The 19,563-nt window shown below is 33.5% G+C and overlaps 1 protein-coding gene across 2 annotated transcripts in view; it reads right to left on the bottom strand.

The window, feature by feature from the left end:
• LOC106084674 (arginine kinase 1) overlaps nucleotides 1–19,563 on the bottom strand; it is a 120,512-nt gene that overhangs the window by 11,780 nt on the left and 89,169 nt on the right. The window contains exon 1 of one of the 2 annotated variants that reach the window (XM_013248545.2): nucleotides 16,372–16,478. The exons of the other annotated variant lie outside the window; for it this stretch is intronic. The gene's annotated coding sequence lies outside the window, so the exon portion shown is untranslated. Of the gene's footprint in view, nucleotides 1–16,371; nucleotides 16,479–19,563 lie in introns of those variants that run through there. 2 annotated transcript variants of the gene reach the window in all.

Genomic DNA, 19,563 nt, shown 5'->3' with positions numbered 1-19,563 from the left:
TCTTTAAAATAGCGGTATTAATGAGTGTAGGACATTGTAAGATTGTTCTTATGCCACCAGATGTCATATAAACATCTTAGTAGTTGATGGCAAACACTTTTCTTTCTCTCGCTCTGTTTTTTTTTTTATTCTATTTAGTTGAGGGTTCTCGAATGAATAATAAGGTGTATGCTCTCATGAATACACAATTGTATCACCTTATACTAGAGTGAGTGCTGTTTTGGCTGTCTGAATTATCTTTATAATTAAAATAATGATTTTCTTCAAGTGTTTGGTGTTTGATGTCTTTCAAATCTTTACGATGGTGGTGCAACTTTATCTTTATTGGATTTGACTCAAACTAAGTTTTTGATAGAAATGTTATAAAGAAAGTACTCGAGAAAAATGCTCATATAGGAAGATAATGCACATGTTCACTTGTATGACATAAACTTTGGTTTTATCGCCTGATAAGATTTGTGATTTGGTTGCAAAAATTTGCCTTAAGAAGTTTATAGAACTAAAAATGGCATTACGTCAAATGATTTAGTGAATTAGCCCTAATCAATCAATGAGAAATATGTTTATATATATATACCCATAAGATAAGCTAAAATACAAAACGGCATAACAACAATTTTTGGAAATTTGATTAAAATAGAAATGAAAAATTCAGTCATATATTTTCAGTTGTAGAATAAACAAGTAAACAAGTTCGGCCGGGCCGAATTTTGGGAATCCACCATCATGGATTTTGCAAAAACTTTTTACTAAATAAATTTAGTTGAAGGGCATAATTTTCTTCTACATACCAAACTTTTGTCAAACCAGCACAAATTAAAGCTTCTAGGAACCGAACAAGGATGACCGAGAGACCGGTTTACATGAGAGCTATATCAGGTTATAGTATTTGGCACAGTTGTTGGAAGTCGTAACAGAATTGTGGCTTCCAGCGGCGCAAGAAGTCAAATCGGGAGTTCGATTTATATGGGATCTATATCAAGTTATAGACTGATTTGGACCGTATTTGGTACAATAGTTGGAGGTCGTTACAGAACACCGCATGCCCATTTTCAGCCAAAAATTGCAGCTTGAAAGGGCTCAAGAAGTTAAAGCGGGAGATCGGTTTATATGGGAGCTATATCAAGTTATAGACCGATTTGGAAGGTATTTGGCGCAGTTGTTAGAAGAACACTATATGCAAAATTTTAGAGAAATCGGATAAAAATTGCGGCTTGTAAGGACTCAAGAAGTCAAATCTCGAGAGTTTATATGGCAGCTATATCAGGTTATAGAGCGATATGGACCGTACTTAGCACTGTTGTTGGAAGTCATAACAAAACAACACATGTCCAATTTCAGCCGAATCGGACAAAAATTGCGTCTTGTAAGGGCTCAAGAAGTCAAATCGGGAGTTCGGTTGATATGGGAGCTATATCAGATTATAGACCGATTTGCACCGTACTTGGCACAGTTGTTGAAACGGAACGGTCATAACGGAACATCACATGTAAAATTTCAGCCAAATCGGCCAAAACTTGTGGTTTGTAAGGGCTCAAAAAGTCAAATCTGGGGATCGGTTTATTTGGGAGCTATATCTAAATCTGAACCGATATGGCCCATTTGCAATCCCCAACGATCTACATCAATACTAAGTATCTGTGCAAAATTTCAAGCGGCTAGCCTTACGCGTTCGACCGCTATCGTGATTTCGACAGACGGACGGACAAGGCTGGATCGACTAAGAACGTCGATACGATCAAGAATATATATATATACTTTTTGGCGCAAGAAGTCAAATCGGGAGTTCGATTTATATGGGATCTATATCAAGTTATAGACTGATTTGGACCGTATTTGGTACAATAGTTGGAGGTCGTTACAGAACACCGCATGCCCATTTTCAGCCAAAAATTGCAGCTTGAAAGGGCTCAAGAAGTTAAAGCGGGAGATCGGTTTATATGGGAGCTATATCAAGTTATAGACCGATTTGGAAGGTATTTGGCGTAGTTGTTAGAAGAACACTATATGCAAAATTTTAGAGAAATCGGATAAAAATTGCGGCTTGTAAGGACTCAAGAAGTCAAATCTCGAGAGTTTATATGGCAGCTATATCAGGTTATAGAGCGATATGGACCGTACTTAGCACTGTTGTTGGAAGTCATAACAAAACAACACATGTCCAATTTCAGCCGAATCGGACAAAAATTGCGTCTTGTAAGGGCTCAAGAAGTCAAATCGGGAGTTCGGTTGATATGGGAACTATATCAGATTATAGACCGATTTGCACCGTACTTGGCACAGTTGTTGAAACGGAACGGTCATAACGGAACATCACATGTAAAATTTCAGCCAAATCGGCCAAAACTTGTGGTTTGTAAGGGCTCAAAAAGTCAAATCTGGGGATCGGTTTATTTGGGAGCTATATCTAAATCTGAACCGATATGGCCCATTTGCAATCCCCAACGATCTACATCAATACTAAGTATCTGTGCAAAATTTCAAGCGGCTAGCCTTACGCGTTCGACCGCTATCGTGATTTCGACAGACGGACGGACAAGGCTGGATCGACTAAGAACGTCGATACGATCAAGAATATATATATATACTTTTTGGGGTCATAGACGAATATTTCGAGATGTTACAAACGGAATGACTAGATTAGTAAAAAAAATAAAATTAACTCCTTTGTATTAAATTTATTTTTATGTATTTTTTGAGCATTTTTAGAGCTTTTACGTTTTTTTTATTATTTTATTTTTATATATTATTTTTATTATTTAACTTAAAAAAAAGATTTTTAATTTTCTTTCTATTCTAAAAAGCAAAATAAACCAATTGGTTTCTGAAGGACAAACAAATCCAACGATAAAATAAAGCAGCCAAAATAAAAATTTATAAATTTATTTTCTAACGATTTTTGTTGTTGTTATATTCTTTTGCATTTCATTAAAGACTATTTAGTGTACTTAAGAATTTGCACATGATTACAATAAAGAAAAACTACTCTATTAAACTTACATATGAAAGATAATGCCAAAATTATCAACCACCAAACCTAACGAATGCGAAAGCTCAATCAACCATAAAATCTTATTTATGCGATCAAATGCCAGTGCCGTTAAGAAAGTGTTTTAATATAAATACATACATAAACAAATATCCATGTTATATGAGATTTGTGGGGTTCTATTCGAATTGGAATCAAGTAACACTATTTATTGTGATTTAGATAAACACACACTACACATTTGATTTGTGTAGATTTTGTTGTTAATGCTAGCTATCATTGGACTGGGATTTTAGCAACATTACCATATATACATATATAAGTAATAAAAGCGAAGATTAAGGGGGATATGGTTCCTGTGTAAAAATATTTGCCTTTTTAGTTACCTTAAACTGTATGAAGGTTTACCAAATCTTAACTTTATCTTAACATGCTTGAAATCAACTGTTCTATTGCTTGACCTTCATAGATTGATTGTCTAGTGTAAACGTACCCTTATTATTGACTATTCTCTCTCCCTCTCACACACACACACAGTCTGTCTTGAAGTTTCTCGCATGTTTAGTTTGGCCATATTTGTTTTCATTGCATCTTTTTACTGTTTGCAATGCTCTAATTTTTGTGCTTGCCATACGTTGGTAACTTGTCTAGTGCCTAGTATTTTTCTATTTTCTTCAAAATCAATTAACTTTTTCTCTGAGTTTTTTCAATTGTTTAATGCATACTTTGGTGTCACTTAAATGGATATGAATCTGTCACTCTGCTTTGTCTGTGAGACTATACAAGTATGTGCGTGTGTGCGCTTGCTGTTTAATTGTGTCACAATTTGTAAAAGACAAACTGACAAAATACTAGAGAATAAAATTTATAATGCTGGTACAATTATGATGGTGGCCAACAAAAGAAAAGCAAGCGGCTTTTTTAGCTTTAGATGATGATCATCATCATCTTAATAACACTCAAGTATAGCAGGAAAAAGTGAACAATGTTTAACTTTTTCTTTGTATCACATTTAAAAGCATCAACACACAATTGTGCCATTGATGGTGTGAGATTAAGAGGATGATGTGTTATTGATGCATGTATTTTTTGGGACCCCCATACATAGATACAGGGATAAAAGGAAACGCCACCATATTAAAGCATATGTTTTAATATTCTTTGTCCATTCAAGGGGCCATCATCTTATTATCATCAATACCCTGTGCTCCTCTCTCCCTTATTATATGACCCTCATCATATGTACATACATACAAATATGTGTTTGGTCTATTTAGTATTCTTATTGTAATAAGTTGCTCTGGCGGCTGCCATTATTTTGTTCTCTCGCGCTCACTCTCTGTTGCAATTGCTATTGCTACTCTTCCCATAGTGGCAATAGTGAAGGGTGATTTTTGTCTAGGCTAAGCATCCTTATTTAGAAAAAGACACATTTACCCTATTGCAGGCTTGCTAAAGAATGTAATTTTGCAACATTTTTAAGAGACTGCATTTGTGAAATTGTAATGGAAATGGTGTGGTTGATTTTTTTTTGAATTTGAGGTATATCAAAGTTTCCCCACATAGTATGTGCAGTGACATCTATACTTGCTTGTGAGCGCTGTTTTGTAAAGATCTTCTCAAATTTGTTTACCCTATCAAAATGAATTTTTGTTGTAAAAAAGCATGACGTGCGATTGCAAAACCCCACACATGTTATACTAATTGTTCGTCGTTGAACACTCCCCACTCTTGTGGAATTGTGTCCTCAATAAAACTCTTCTGGAAGAGTGTTCCCCGAATCTTCCATATGAATTGCTAAGGAGTAGGTTAGGTTAGGTTGAAAAGATATTAATCTGCCCCATGCCACTATAGACATACACCTAAGCCAGTAATCGGCTTATTGTGCAATCTAAAAACTAAAAAGTGATCTCCAAAAAAAACTATACTGCTAAAGAGTAAGTCAGAAGAGTCTTGGAAGATCTTAGAATCATATATGAATCGTGTAGGCGAGCAGCAAATGAGTGTTTTGGAAGGTGTATAAAATACTCGTCTACAAGAGTTGCACATAACTCGCCTGGACGAGTAACATATATTCGATATTGTTCTAAAAATAGTTGCACGTTAATCGCTTGGAAGATCTGAAAATGCATGCCCAAAATTTCTTCATCAAATAGTACCTCACAGCATTAAGAGGGGATAACAACCGCGAAAAATTGTATCTAATGTTCTCGTCAGGATTCGAACCCAGGCTATCAGCGTCATGCTAATCTCTGCGGTACGGTGGCCTCTGTTGGAAAAATTTTCTTAAAAATTCATTTTTAAGAAAAGTTTCTACCACTATGGCAACCTTGGACTTTGCGTGTCTATGGTATAAATTTATGCAGTATTACACGTGTATACGTATATACATATATATTATAAAATATTAATAACAGCAGCAGAAACACATCCATGAAGCACTATTGATTTTTTTTGTTCTTCATTATTTTCGTTAAATCAGTAAAGAGAAAAGCAGAAACAAATTTAATAGAGCTTGAAAATGTTGCCTTTAAATGGTGAATATAAAGAAATTAATCACTGTCACTTTCACGCCCCCCACCCCTTGTCAGGGAAAACATAAGTTAATCCTTTACATAAAGGGAAATAAAGTACAAATCACAAATCACCAACAAGAAACCCTTTGTCCTAAAAAACCGTTTAATGAAGAATATGGGTGAGATTTAGCAGAGCGCCCCTCCCCCACTTTTACTATTGTCTCCTTCTGGTACAAGTGACAAATTGAAAATCCCGTTTTAAAGTAGCTTCACATGTCATTGTTCTCACAACACATATATACACACACACACTCACACTGTAACACCCACAAAATACGTTTTTTATGGGGGGTTACCACTCTAAAAAATGTTAGCGAACATTTGTTCTTTTTTTTTGGGGGGGAATGAGTTATTGAAATCCTTTTTTTTACAAATGTTTGGATTGCCAACTTCCCAACTCAACTTGGAGGCGGAAAACCATTATTTGTTTTGTGTTCTATTGGGAGAGAGCTTTGCATGGACAATTTCAACGATGGAAATTTCTGCATATTTGATTTATGCTGACCATTTAATGCACCATTTCCCACTCAAAGGATATTTTTGCATAAATTTTAATAATTTAAAAAAATGACGTAATATTTTTCAACCCTTCTCAAAAAATACGACGAAAGGGGATAGCGAATTGCCATAAATTCTGTCAACATTGTTAGTTGTTTGTGGGACAATTAAAGGGTTTGGTACATGGCGTCACATGCAAATTTGTAATAATAATAAAAACGTAGAGCACTAACTGCAAATTTAAAAAGGATATTAGGTCTCAAAACGTGAGAATTTTTGGGGAAATAGGATGAAGTTGACAAAAATTTGAAAAATAATTATAACAAAAAAAAAAGTTAAAAATTATAGAAAATTTAAAAAAAAAATTAAATACTTTAATAATTTTAATATTTTTTTAAATCTGCATTAAAAAATGAGAAAGATTTAAATATATATAAAATTTGTTAAAGCCCTAAAATTTTAACATTTTTAAATTATCTAAAAAATTATATTGTATTCTTTTTCCTTAATTATTTTTTTTGTACTCGTAGTTGTGAATTTTCAAAATTAAATTGTCTTTTTTTCCTTTATATTATTATTGATTTTTTTTTAATTGTGAATTTTAAATATTAGATTGCCTTGTTTTCCTTTATATTATTATTGATTTTTCTTTTTAATTGTGAATTTTCAAGAGCTCCTTGTGTATTGCACACATACTGTTCCAAGTTATGGTTGTATTATTTTTCAACTATTTGCATTGTTTTTCTCTTCCCGCTTTGAATTTTCTATTTATATATATGGTTAACCGACTTCACGACGACATCATATATATTCTATTTTTAGCGGACACATTTGCAAAAATCCACAATATTCACACCGCCAACCGTTAATGCCAACTTGCGATATTCGATTAAACAATTAAACACGTTAACTGAAGTTGCCTGTCCATGTGCACTAGCAGTTAAAACATATCGGCCAGATACGAACGAGGCAGCTAGCTGCCGCTGCGGCAATTCAATTCATTCCTTGCCATGCACATGGAATGGTAACGACGTTTTGTATTTGCTTCAACGACCAATACACACACACAAAAACACTCTCTTCTATTTGGATTTATAGAGTTGCCATATATCCTCTCATAATACGAGATAAGATTTTGCAAAGAAATGTGTAAGCAAATGGGGTTGGCAGCTTCCTTCTTGGCCCACCCAACCCAAACCTACTCTAAAGAGTCGAATTAAAACAAAATATAAACAACACACACATACACCCACACCCTTAACCATGAAGTGAAATTGAAACGTGCATATAACCCACCCATACCTACATATCATTTGTTTACAATGTGCAATTGCGCTATCATCATCTTGGCCTACACATGCATATAGTATCAATTGCTTTATTTTTTTTTTTATTAAAAAAAGTGTTTATAATAGAAATAATAAAAAACTACTCAATTTTAATAATTGTCTAATGAAGAGCAAAGCAAAATAAATCATAATAGAACTAGAAAAAAAACAAATAAACCGCAAAGCGTAAAAAGAAGAGAAATGCTGCAGTTGCAAAAACTGAACATGTTCAATGGGCAACTTAAGAGGGAGGCAGGCAGCCAGAGGGACATTCAGCGGGAGCTTAGATACAATATGCTTGCTGTTTAATCGTTTAAAAGAAATCTCATCTTCAATACGTACTAGAGATATACATGGGTATAGGCGTAAGAATGTATTGCCTAGTGCCTTGCATGTATCGATCCATGGGCAGATGCAGTTAGTGTGTAGTCAAGGCAAAAATACACATTTCTTGCGGTTAGCACGCTACTAAATTGAGTTTCTTTAATGTAAAAATAGGAAAAAAATATCTCAGCTTAGTGTAGAGAGGAAGTGAAATTTATTTTCTTTTCTTATTGTTACTAAAGGCAAAAGTTTCAATTTCATTTAGCATGATTTCATGGTAAGAATGGAAAACTTTGTATAAACTAAGGTTAGCTGAAGATTTTGTTTTCAGCAATGGAAAGCTAAGAATTAGTATAATTTTATATAAAGCAATAGAAATTGTAGGTGCAAAGAGCATATTAGGTTATCTGGTTCATGTTGTCAGAATGACCAAAAATGCTACAGTTGAAAGTCATTTAAATATTTGAACGCGCCCAACCCTGAGGGACAAACCAAATAGAGAAATACATAGCCAAACTGGAAATCAGATATTGTATAATTCCAGAAGATCGTTATGCTGGGAAATGCTCCCTTAGGTTGAATAGAGTGTGAGAAGGTATATAGGCAACTGAGTAAGTAGGGATTAGAGATAATTTAGTCGGTACTTGCACCAGAGGATGGTAGTTGAGAGACTGTTGCCCAATTTATCCAGCGATAAATGGTATATCGATTTATTTTCGTTTCCTAAACAAATGTGTTGCCTATGAATATAAAAAATTTGTTTAAAATAAGTGTTCCATATTAGGTTATCAGTGAAATGGCTGCGTAATAGCAGCATGATAGTATGTTGCTATAGGCTACTATTATGCTAGCATAGAACTGAGAACAGAAAATGGAGTTTTTATTTGTCACACGAAGTGTTTTGTAATCCTTATTCACCAAACCAATTAAGTGAATATGATTGCTGACCATCCTTATATCGTAAATTTGTGATTAATAATTTGTCATTTCAGTTGTGGCTTCTGGATTCATCTACCTATTTTTTTCAAAGAAATTGATTATTTGATATACCTTACGAACATTTTAAACCAAAAAAGTTATGTATTACTATTTTTATTATTTATTTATTTTTTTAAAACTTGGAAAGCCTATAGTTTTAGATTTCCATCATTTCGCTATAAAAATGTTACACATCCATAGAATTAGCCATACAACTAGCTAGTTTGCCTGCCTTAAGCACAACAATATCTAACCACTTTTGTTGTTCTTTTTTTTTCTTTTAAAAGAATAATTACAAGCCAGAAAAAATCGAAAGCTACTAACTATTGCGCTTAATCTTAATTAGAAAAAAAAATTGAAACACAAAAACAAAATAATGCCGGAATTATAGCATAACTTTGGCGAACTTTAGCGAACAATCAAAACAACAAAAGTTACATGGTCAACTTTTTTAGATTTGCAGACAAAGTGTGCATGGCCAACTGCAAAATATGTGCATAGCTAGTTTGCCAAGCAAGCCAAACACATTATTTTTCTCTTTTTTACAAGTTAACAGAACTACTAAGTCCGTCCGTCCGTCTGCAGTGAACCAGCCATCCATTCATTCATTGTTTAATAACAAATACGTGCAATGCAATGGCATTTTTATGCCCTGCAATGCAATGCAACAACAGTAGCAGCATTAATTTCCTTGCTGTGATGTGTTATAATTTGTTTGTACAAAGTTAACAAAAGTTATTGTCAACATTTTGTGTATGAATCAATTCATACATCCGTAAGTGGCAATTCAAATTGAATATTTGTTACCTTACACGTTTTTGGTCAGTGAAAATGGCAATTTTAAATATGCGCTTGTTGTTTGCAAATGGCTCAATTAATAGGGGTATATATATAGCTAAAGAAACTAATGAAGGCAATCTCTCAACATAAACACTTTTACTCGTAAGGTCATTCCCAACATTATAAAGGGTACTTTCCACTTGAAGATTTTTTAATGGAAATGCCAATATGGCAACCCATATTATATTTTATTAAAAATAAGTCCACTTATTAATAATGTTGTCTAAATATTTCATATTTCATAAAACATCTATCTGTTAGTGTAAATGACCACTAATTATCTTTGCTGACTATATTTTTTCACCTTTGTTCTTTATGAAGAACAAAGGGCCCTCAATAAATGGTCTTGAGATCGATCTGCCATATCCTAAAGAACTATTAAAGTCAGCCTGTCAACGTAAACATTAACATATTGTTGGGTCATTTAAAATATAGTAATGGGTCCTTGCCAATTTCAGATTTTTTTAAATACAAATACCAATATGGCAAACCATATATTTTATGTTAAATACTTCTACTACTACTAAATTCCCCATGAGCATTCCATTTTGGAACAGGGAATACTTCTCTCATATTAATGACTCCAGTCCGATTTAAGTTTAAGCTCAATGTTAAGGGGCCTTCTTTTTAGTCCGAACGGCGTACCGCATAGCGACACCACTTGGTAGAGAAGTTTGGCATGGCAGTATACCTTACAAATATAGCCAGCATTAGTAAGGGGAATACCACCACTGAAAATGTTTCTCATGTTAACAATGGAATTTGAACCTAGGCGTTAGGCGGCGTCATAGACGGACATGCTAACCTCTGCTCCACGGTGGTCTTCCATGTTAAACAAATCCAAATATTAAAAGATTGCCAAAATAATTGGTATTTCATACAAGATCTATCTTTTAGTGTAAACGACCCCTACGAATCTCTGTTGAGTACAATAAATGTTATTCGCCTGCTTGATTTCAGGAATATACTCCATTTCCCATGAACATTCCATTAAGAAACAGGCGATACTTTAAGGAATATAGGGTTTGAATAAACGATCTTGAGATCCAACTATCATTAGGGATGCTCTTATATTCCTTACAGTTTTTTCCCTATTCCTACTTTACCAACTTTTTGCAGGTTTCTATTTATTTTCTATTATTAACCAAAATCTTGTATATTGCTATTTCTTGTAGCCCATCTCAAAGAGTTAGCATTATGCATTATTAATATGCGAATCATTGCAATGCGTTGCCTATATAGGTTCTGAATATAATTATGGCTAAAAAAAAATTTTTGCCATTATTTAATAAAATAATGCCGCAATTACGGAGTGTGTGCCATAGCTCTCTGGGCACGTAAATGGAAATGCGAAATATAGTCGTAGTTCACTTTTTTTTGCACAATACCCATTTTGATATCATCATGATTTTCAGCAATAGCAAATGCTGCTTTTGACGAATGACAATGAAGGTACTGAACTGCAAGCAGTCAGGCAGGCAAGCTGGGACTGTTGACATTCTGTATGTATGTTGCGAGATTTCTTTTTTTATTTTTAAATTTTTGCAGCGGATGTGTTTAATTTAAACCAAGACAATCTCAGCATTATACAGGAGACTTTGGATTTTTTTCGACATTTTTTTATTATTATTATGAAGTGTGATATCATAAGATTAAATGGAGAAGAATATTAAAAAAAGAAAATGTCACCAAAAATCAAAAGCGAATATTTGATAAAAAAAATATGATAAGGCTGACAAAAAATTTGGCCATATAAAACATACCAGTAGTAAAGATAAGCAATTCGAATTAAAAATGCACCAAAAGGCTGGGGTACAGCAGGCAATTTACAACAACAAAAAAATGAATAGAAAAATTTCGTTCAGTGTTTAAGCAGTAAAGAAGTTTAATATTAGTAAAAATTTGCAATTACTTTGACAAAGATATTTTTTACACACATATGCAGCTAAAGACTACAGCTATTATTGGTAAAAGCTGTCAGGATTCACTGAATAAGGTTAAGCCAAGTTATCAGCGACATATTTGGCAGTACTTAGCATTGAGGATGTCAACTTATTCCCTTTTTACATTCATTCTTTGTTTACGTTTTCTCCTATTTGATGACATTTTCAATCGCCTATTAGTGAATCCTGAATGTATGAGACGGAAAGGTAAAAATTTGTTTTTTTTAATTGTCTCCACAGATCCATATGTATAAGCTTTATAGCTTTTATCCCATACAATGGTATTTTCCTTATCAAAGTGTATGAAAGACTTAAATAACTGCATTTATCAAAGGTGACTGACAGTTGATGCATTGACCCAGAGTTGCCTTTAATGCAATATATCAATATGAAATAAAACTATTTGTTTTTGCTTAAGCCAAAATTAAGTTTTTTTTTCTAATTATGGTTAACTAATGGGTATGACAGTTGGCAGAGCCCTCTATATTTCAGTTTAAGCTTTTATATTTTTTGGTTTGTATCTTTGCTAACATGAAAGTTGTGCTTCCTTGCCAGCATTCATGTGTCTGTTATAAGGAATGTCTGGTTATTAACAGAAAAAAAAGCTTAAAAAGCTTTTGATTTTTGTGTTAAGGCTTTCAGTTTTTATTGCAGGGTTGCCATATTCTAGATATGTGTTTGAAAGTTAAGAGCGAAATTTTGGATGTCTTTTTTTAAGCAAATTTTTAAATTGGTAGTATTTTATTCTTTAATTTAAATTTTATTTTATTATTTTTTTTTTTTTAATTATTTTTGATTTTATAAAATTTTTATTTATTTTATTTGTATTATTTAATATTATTATTATCGTTTATTTATTATTATTTTTTTATTTTTAATTATTTATTATAATAATTTCAGTATTATAATTTTTTTTGGTTTGTTTTTAATTATTTTTTTTTGTTTACATTTCCTTCCCTCCCTGGGTATATTCAATTTGTCATAGCAGCTTCTCAGTCAAGACAGTAACTCATGCAGCACGTAATGTCGTTTTTGTTACGCAATAAACTTGCAGCAAAACAATAGGATTTGTACATTCATTTAAATCAAACAAATCCCTCATTTCCTTAGTAAGCTAAAAAAAAAAACAAAGACCAAACAAGAGAAGTGCAAAAAAGAGTACACCAAATTCCAAAAGAAACCTTCTACCCCTAACTGACATTTGCCAACAGCCTATAAGAGTCCGTCCATCTGTTCACTCATTCATTCATACGTTCATTCACTCGCTTCACATTCTAACACAATTTAATTGAAGTGCTCACGACAAAAAAGGCAACGCTCATCTCTTCTGGACGTAAGTATGTGTGGAAAAAGCTGATGCAGCAAATGTTGATTTTAATAAATTTCAATTGAATAATTAACAATAATCATCGTCGTCAGAGGCAACAGACAACTATAGACAGCCTACAGAGGGCCTGAGTCAATCCCACAAATACACTTAAAGAAATTTTTATTATTAAAACAGAATAAGCTGAAAGGCTTGAGTATTTGTATATGCATATACATATTCGCTAATAATCTTATCACATGACTTTCATTTTTAGTTTTGAGGATTTGTTTATAAATTATAAACAATTCTAGGCAGTGGTGAATTTTTCTGTTGTTTTCTTATAGCAGATTTTATTTTTATATCTGCTTTTCCAACAACTGGTATCAATTTCTAACATTTTTCTCAGTTTTTTCCCACAATATTTGGCAGGCGGGGGAGCAGTTTATTTTAGTACCGGCATACTGACAGGCACACAGCCAGGTTGTTTTTTTTTAAGCTATTTTTAGTCATATTTTGGGTTTTGTGTAAACAACTATATGTATGTTTGCCTAATTGTTGTTTTTTCAATGAAGCAACAATATGGGAATATAAGATTTTAGGTGAATTTATAAAATTTGAGGTAGCCAAGTGTATTAAGAGGGATATAATGGGGTTTCGATAACAGTGGTATCGGTAGATATTATAAGATATTAATATTAATATTAATCCGCCCCATGCCACTATGGATATACACCTAATCCGGTAATCGGCTTGTTGTGCGCTCTAAGGCCGAAATTGGTTACAAAACCTCTTTTTTTAGTATATAATCTGATCATAAAAAGTTATCGAACAAATATGAATGCATTTAAAAGAAAACCTTTGCATGTCACGTAATTGTAAAATAAATTTTAAAACAAAATTTTTCGAAAATCGATAACAAGAGGTTATGGAAAAAATTATCGAAAATCGACAGCAACAAGTTATCGGAAATCGAAAACAAAAGGTTATCGGAATTAAAAATAATAGTTTCATAGGGAAATTAATGGCGATTATTGCTCCTACTCCTACTTTTTATTTTTTACAAATTAATACAAACACATTTCAAAGTTGGCCTTCCTTGTGCAGCACTTATATAAGTGTCGATAAAATAGAATGTTCGAAATCCGATAACAAACATTGGCGAATTAAAAAAACTTGTTTTATGAAGTTATTGTGATTCCTCTTTATAAGAGTGTAGACTGAATTTTAAATTTTAAGTTGTTATCGATATTTTTTTAGGTAAATTACAGAATATACATTTGTATATTCCTATAGAAAATAGCATAAAAAATTTGCAGAGTCAGTAGTATCCTCTCTCAGAGTATATTTTTTATAAATTTTGTGGTAAAAATGTATCAGAATACGATAACAAGAAGTTATCGAAATACGTATAAAACATATCGATAGTTTCAGAGTTTTGGATTGGTAACCAAAATGTTGGTTTTTATGTTAAGGAAAGTATTTTTTGCTTTGAGTTAAAAAAATTTATAAATTTTGATACTAAAAATGGATCAGAATACGATTACAAGAAGTTATCGAAAAACGATAACAAAACATATCGATAATTTCAGAGTTTTGGGTTGGTAACCAAAATGTTGGTTTTTTCTTTTATTTTAACGAAAATATTTTGTGTTCAAGTTAAAACAAAAATTTAAATGTATTCGGAAAAAATCATCGATAATAAACGATTTGTTTATTAGGGTTTGGAAAGAAAAAAATCGCAAAGTTCTGTTTAGGGTTCCCTTTTCAACTATTGACATTTATCGAAACTAAATTCGATAGCAATAATTAATCGAAATTAAAATTTTTTCTTGGGATAATATACATTTTTTGTACTATTGTACAAATATGTTAAGGCAAAAAATGCAAATTTTGCCCATGAACATTACACTAAGGAACAGTGGCAAGCTACGAAAAAAAATCTATAAAATGCAAATTTCGATAACAATTGGTATATTGTGGTTTTTTAATATTTTAATTGTATAGAAATTTCAATGACTATCGATCGACAGCTTGTTGTAGTTTATTTGCTGTGTTTTATTTTTGGTACAATATAGTGCAAAACACGATTAATCGTTGCTTATTATTTGTTATTGCATGTTATCGATAACTTACCAGTACAACTTTGCACTGATATTTTATCTAGAACATCTGAATATCACTGGATAGGATAAATATAAAACACAGTAATTGTTAAGCCTACATACATATTCCTGCAAGCATTCTATTAGGGGCAGGAGAAGTTTCTCTCAAAAAAAATTAGTGCTTTCCGATTCAAGTGTTTGATTGCCACATTAGGAATTCACTTGAATGGTAAGTTTTCATGTCGCCAACATTAAAGAGGATAACCTGCGGTTATAAATGATTTATTGTAAACCCAGGTGCAGTAGAAGTCGCACAATTAGAGATATTAAATTGAATAAACGATAACACTGATAGAAAATATCCAAGCTTGTGTTTTCCCACTATAAAATCAGCTGATTTGCTTACGCCAAACGAACGAAAGCGTTTCGGTCGAGAGACAAAGTCTTAGTGGGTTTGGGTTATCGAGGTTTCGAGAGACAAAGTCTTAATGGGTTTGGATTATCCAGGTTTCGAAACACAAATCTATTGATTTTTTTTACTTTAATACAGAAATTGAGCTTAAAAGACCAACTATTTCTTTCAGTGTAATCAAAACTTTGGGATATTTCTTTTTTTTGGCGGTTTTCCATTGCTGTTTTTCTTTTGTTCTGGTGGGATTAATATCTGCTTGCAGCCAACATTCTATTCGTTGGCAAAGAAAAGGAAATTATGCAACATCGATGAGAGCCAATGCGCGCTTCACACTTTTATTTCTTGATTTCTTTTTATTTTGGGATTTTGCAATAAAATAAACTTGAGAACTATGTATAGCAAAATTGCTCGAGGATTTTGTAATGCAATGACCACAGAAACCACAAAAGCAAATTTAAAAAAAAATCCATTTGTCATCAAGTTGAGATATTAAGTTGAATAAACACTTGGTAGGTACCAGCACCAAGGCTAAAGAACCGGCAGCGTCAACCAACGGATGTATGTATCGTGTTGTAAATTAATACATATGCACATATTAAAGTCATTATTTCATTGTACATGGTAATGCAATTTTCTGTGACTCACAGTTGCTAAAATCAAAACCAGTTTGTCAGAAGTTGTAAGGGAAGCCGGTAACCGGTTAAGAGTAACTGGGAGTAACTGGGATAATGCCGTTTTTGGAGTTTCAACTTTTCAGAGAGATATACTAACACTGCTTTCTTACTTACACAATATCAAAAATTTTAAAAAAATAAATGAAATTTGACACTTTGTTATAAACAACACCATAAAATATTTTAACGTCTATATTCATAGAGGTGCTTTGTTAAGATTTTGTCGTTATATTCTTCACATTTTTTCTTTTTTGAATTTTATAATTTTTCTAAAGTTCTTTTAATTTTTTCTTTAATTTTTCCATATTTTTCACTTTCCCACCATTAATGTTTCTTTAATTTTTTCTTTAAGTTATTGAAAAAAAAAAAATAATATTTTGAGTTGGAACTGTGCTCACCTTTAGAGAACTATTTGCAACCGCAGAATTCAACGTTCAACGTTACAATGATCTTAACGTTTGTTTTAATTTGCTGCAACACTTCGCTTTTTTAAATTCACTTTCGAAATTCCCATCAGAACCTATACATACACATGCATTTAGCCAACAACTGCAAACAAGCTGGGGCTCTCTGTACCGTACATACACAGGTCTATGTATGGGTGTGCGCCTGTGTAAAAGAATATAGAGACGCCAGAGGAGGTATTATTCCCTATATCCTACAGTATCTGCTGCTCCCCAACACAAAATACCCCCTGAATCAGCTTGCGCTACCCGCTAAAATAGCACGAACACACACGCACACACTCTCCCAGTTCATTCATGCAAGTGTTAAATATATATACACAAGTATGTTGAATAAATGTATAACAACTACAACATTGTTGTGTGTTGGGGAGACCAACGCACTACTGAACTCTTTCGCTCAAATATACGTTTAGCAAAAAACGAACACACACACACATAAACACTGAATTACCTGCAATTGGGTATATACATACCGGCAGATATATTTATATGCGAAGGCATATGAACGAATGAGGCATAAAAAAAAGTTCTATAAGTCATGTGTTCATATTTGTGTCTACACAAACAACGCAAGCAAATACCTCCACAAGAGAATCCAATTCTCATAAGCCTTATAATGGTTCCCTCCTAAGTTTGCTATAAAGAGAAACATGTAGCGAAACCAAGGAATATTATGGGAAAATTAAAAGAAGAGCCTTTCACATATGTTGTTTCTCCCAGCAAGACTGGGATAAAAGCTTTTGAGAAATACAAACATTCCTTGTGGTTAGGGTTGCCTAACTACTTTTTTAAGGGGGGCAACAAATTTCACGTATTTATAGTTTTTTTTTATACATTGCAAAAAATTGTTTGCAAAAATTGTTTACCATATAACTTACTACAAATATTCCATTAATGAACAGGGGATACTTCTCTCATATCAATGAGTGCGGTCCGATTAATGTTAAAGCTCAATGATAAGGGGCCTTCTTTTTTTTAATCACCTCCACCATAGGATGGGGGTATACTAATTTTTGTCATTCTGTTTGTAACTCCTCGAAATATTCGAACTCTCCCCTTTGCTCCAATTTTCAAAAACGCAAGATCTCGGAGGTAGTTGCACCGATTTAAGCGAAATTTTTTATGCCACCTTATGGTACCCCAAGAACACCATATTGATATACAATTTTGGGGTTAAATATCCTGGGGAGACACCCCATCCCAAGCCCCACCCGAAATGACATGTTTACCGACTGGGACAATATGGGTATCAAATAAAAGGTATTTAAGAGTAGAGTATGAACTTGGCATACAAATGTCACTTTAAGTGTCAGGGGGGTTTCCCACCCCCAAAAACACCACCCAACAGGACACTGTTACCGTTTTGGGCAATATGGGTATCAAATGAAAGGTATTTGAAAGTAGATTATAAATCTTACATAAAAATGTATTCCTTGGTGTCCGAGGGGCCTCCCCATTCCCAAAACTCTCCAGCAGGACACATTTACCGATTGGGACAATATGGATATCAAATGAAAAATAATTTATAACTAGAGTACAATGCTGAAATAAAAATTCATTCCTTGGGGTCTGAGATATATGGTATACACATTTGAGATAGAGACCGTCCCACCCACTTAATATCTTTCAATAGGACGGGTAGTTTGAGCGCGATAATATGTGAATTAAAAGAAAGGTCTATGTCAGTAGAGTTTGAATCCTGATATTCAGCAGGACATGTAGAATCGCTACAATAAAGGACTCAAATAATTATCTTTTGGGCCTTAGCGTCGGGGGTCTGGCCCTCACCCATCAATAAAAACAACACCAAACTGTCATGTAGGACGACCGAGAATGAAAAAAAATCAAATGAAAGGATGTGTCAGAGGGCAATTCGCCTCCTCCCATCCTCCCGTAAAGTATATATATTATTGATCGTAATGAGAATTTAAGTCGATCTAGCCATGTTCGTCTGTCTGTCGAAACATGCTAACCTTCAAAGGAGTAAAGCTAGGTGCTTGAAATTTTGCACAAATACTTCTTATTAATGTAGGTCTATTGGGATTGTAAATGGGCCATATCGGTCCATGTTTTGATATAGCTGCCATATTAAGCGATCTTGGTTCTTGACTTCTTGGGCCTCTAGAGGGCGCAATTCTCATCCGGTTTGGATGAAATTTTCTATGAGGTATTTAGTTATGATTTCCAGCGACTGTGCTGAGTATGGTTGAAATCGTTCCATAACCTGATATAGCTGTTATATAAACCGATCTGGGGTCTTGATTTCTTGAGCCTCTAGGGGGCGCAATTCCTATTCGGTTTGGCTGAAATTTTGCTCGAGGTGTTTTGTTATGATTTCTAACAACTGTGCTAAGTATGGTTCAAATTGGTACAGAACCTGATATAGCTGCCATATAAACCGATCTTGGATCTTGACTTCTTGAGCCTCTAGAGGGCGCAATTCTCATCCGATTTGGTTGAAATTTAGCATGATGTGTTTTGTTATGATTTCCAACTACTGAGCGGAGTATGGTCCATAACCTGATATAGCTGTTATAAAAACCTATCTGTGGACATGACTTCTTGAGCTTCTAGAGGGCCCAAATCATACCTGATTTGGCTGAAATTCAGTAGGACGTGTTTCGTTATGACTTCCAACTACTGTGTGTATAGTTGAAATCGGTCCATAACCTGATATAGCTGCTATATAAAACGATCTGGGATCTTGACTTCTTGAGCCTCTAGAGGGCGTAATTATCGTCCGATTTGCTGAAATTTTGTACAACGGCTTCTCCCATGGTCTTCAACACACGTGCTAAATATGGTCTGCATCGGTCTATAGCCTGATACAGCTCCCATATAAACCCATCTCTCTATTTTACTTCTTGAACCCCTAAAAGCACAATTCTTATTCGCATTGGCTGAAATTTTATGCAATGACAACATTCCATTCCGAATCGGCCCATAATTTGATAAAGCTCCAATAGCATAGCAATTGTTTTCTTTTATCTTTTGTTTGCTTTAAAAGAGATACCGGGAAAATAACTCGATAAATGTGATCCATGGTGGAGGGTATACAAGATTCGACCCGACCGAACTTACTTTTTATTTATTTATCTATTAATTTGAATGTCAAAATCAGCT

The sequence above is a fragment of the Stomoxys calcitrans genome, chromosome 1 (assembly GCF_963082655.1).
Source record: "Stomoxys calcitrans chromosome 1, idStoCalc2.1, whole genome shotgun sequence".
NCBI classification, from domain to species: domain Eukaryota; kingdom Metazoa; phylum Arthropoda; class Insecta; order Diptera; family Muscidae; genus Stomoxys; species Stomoxys calcitrans.
The sequence above is the reverse complement of the archived record's forward strand: the minus strand, read 5'-3'. Positions and strand labels throughout refer to the sequence as shown.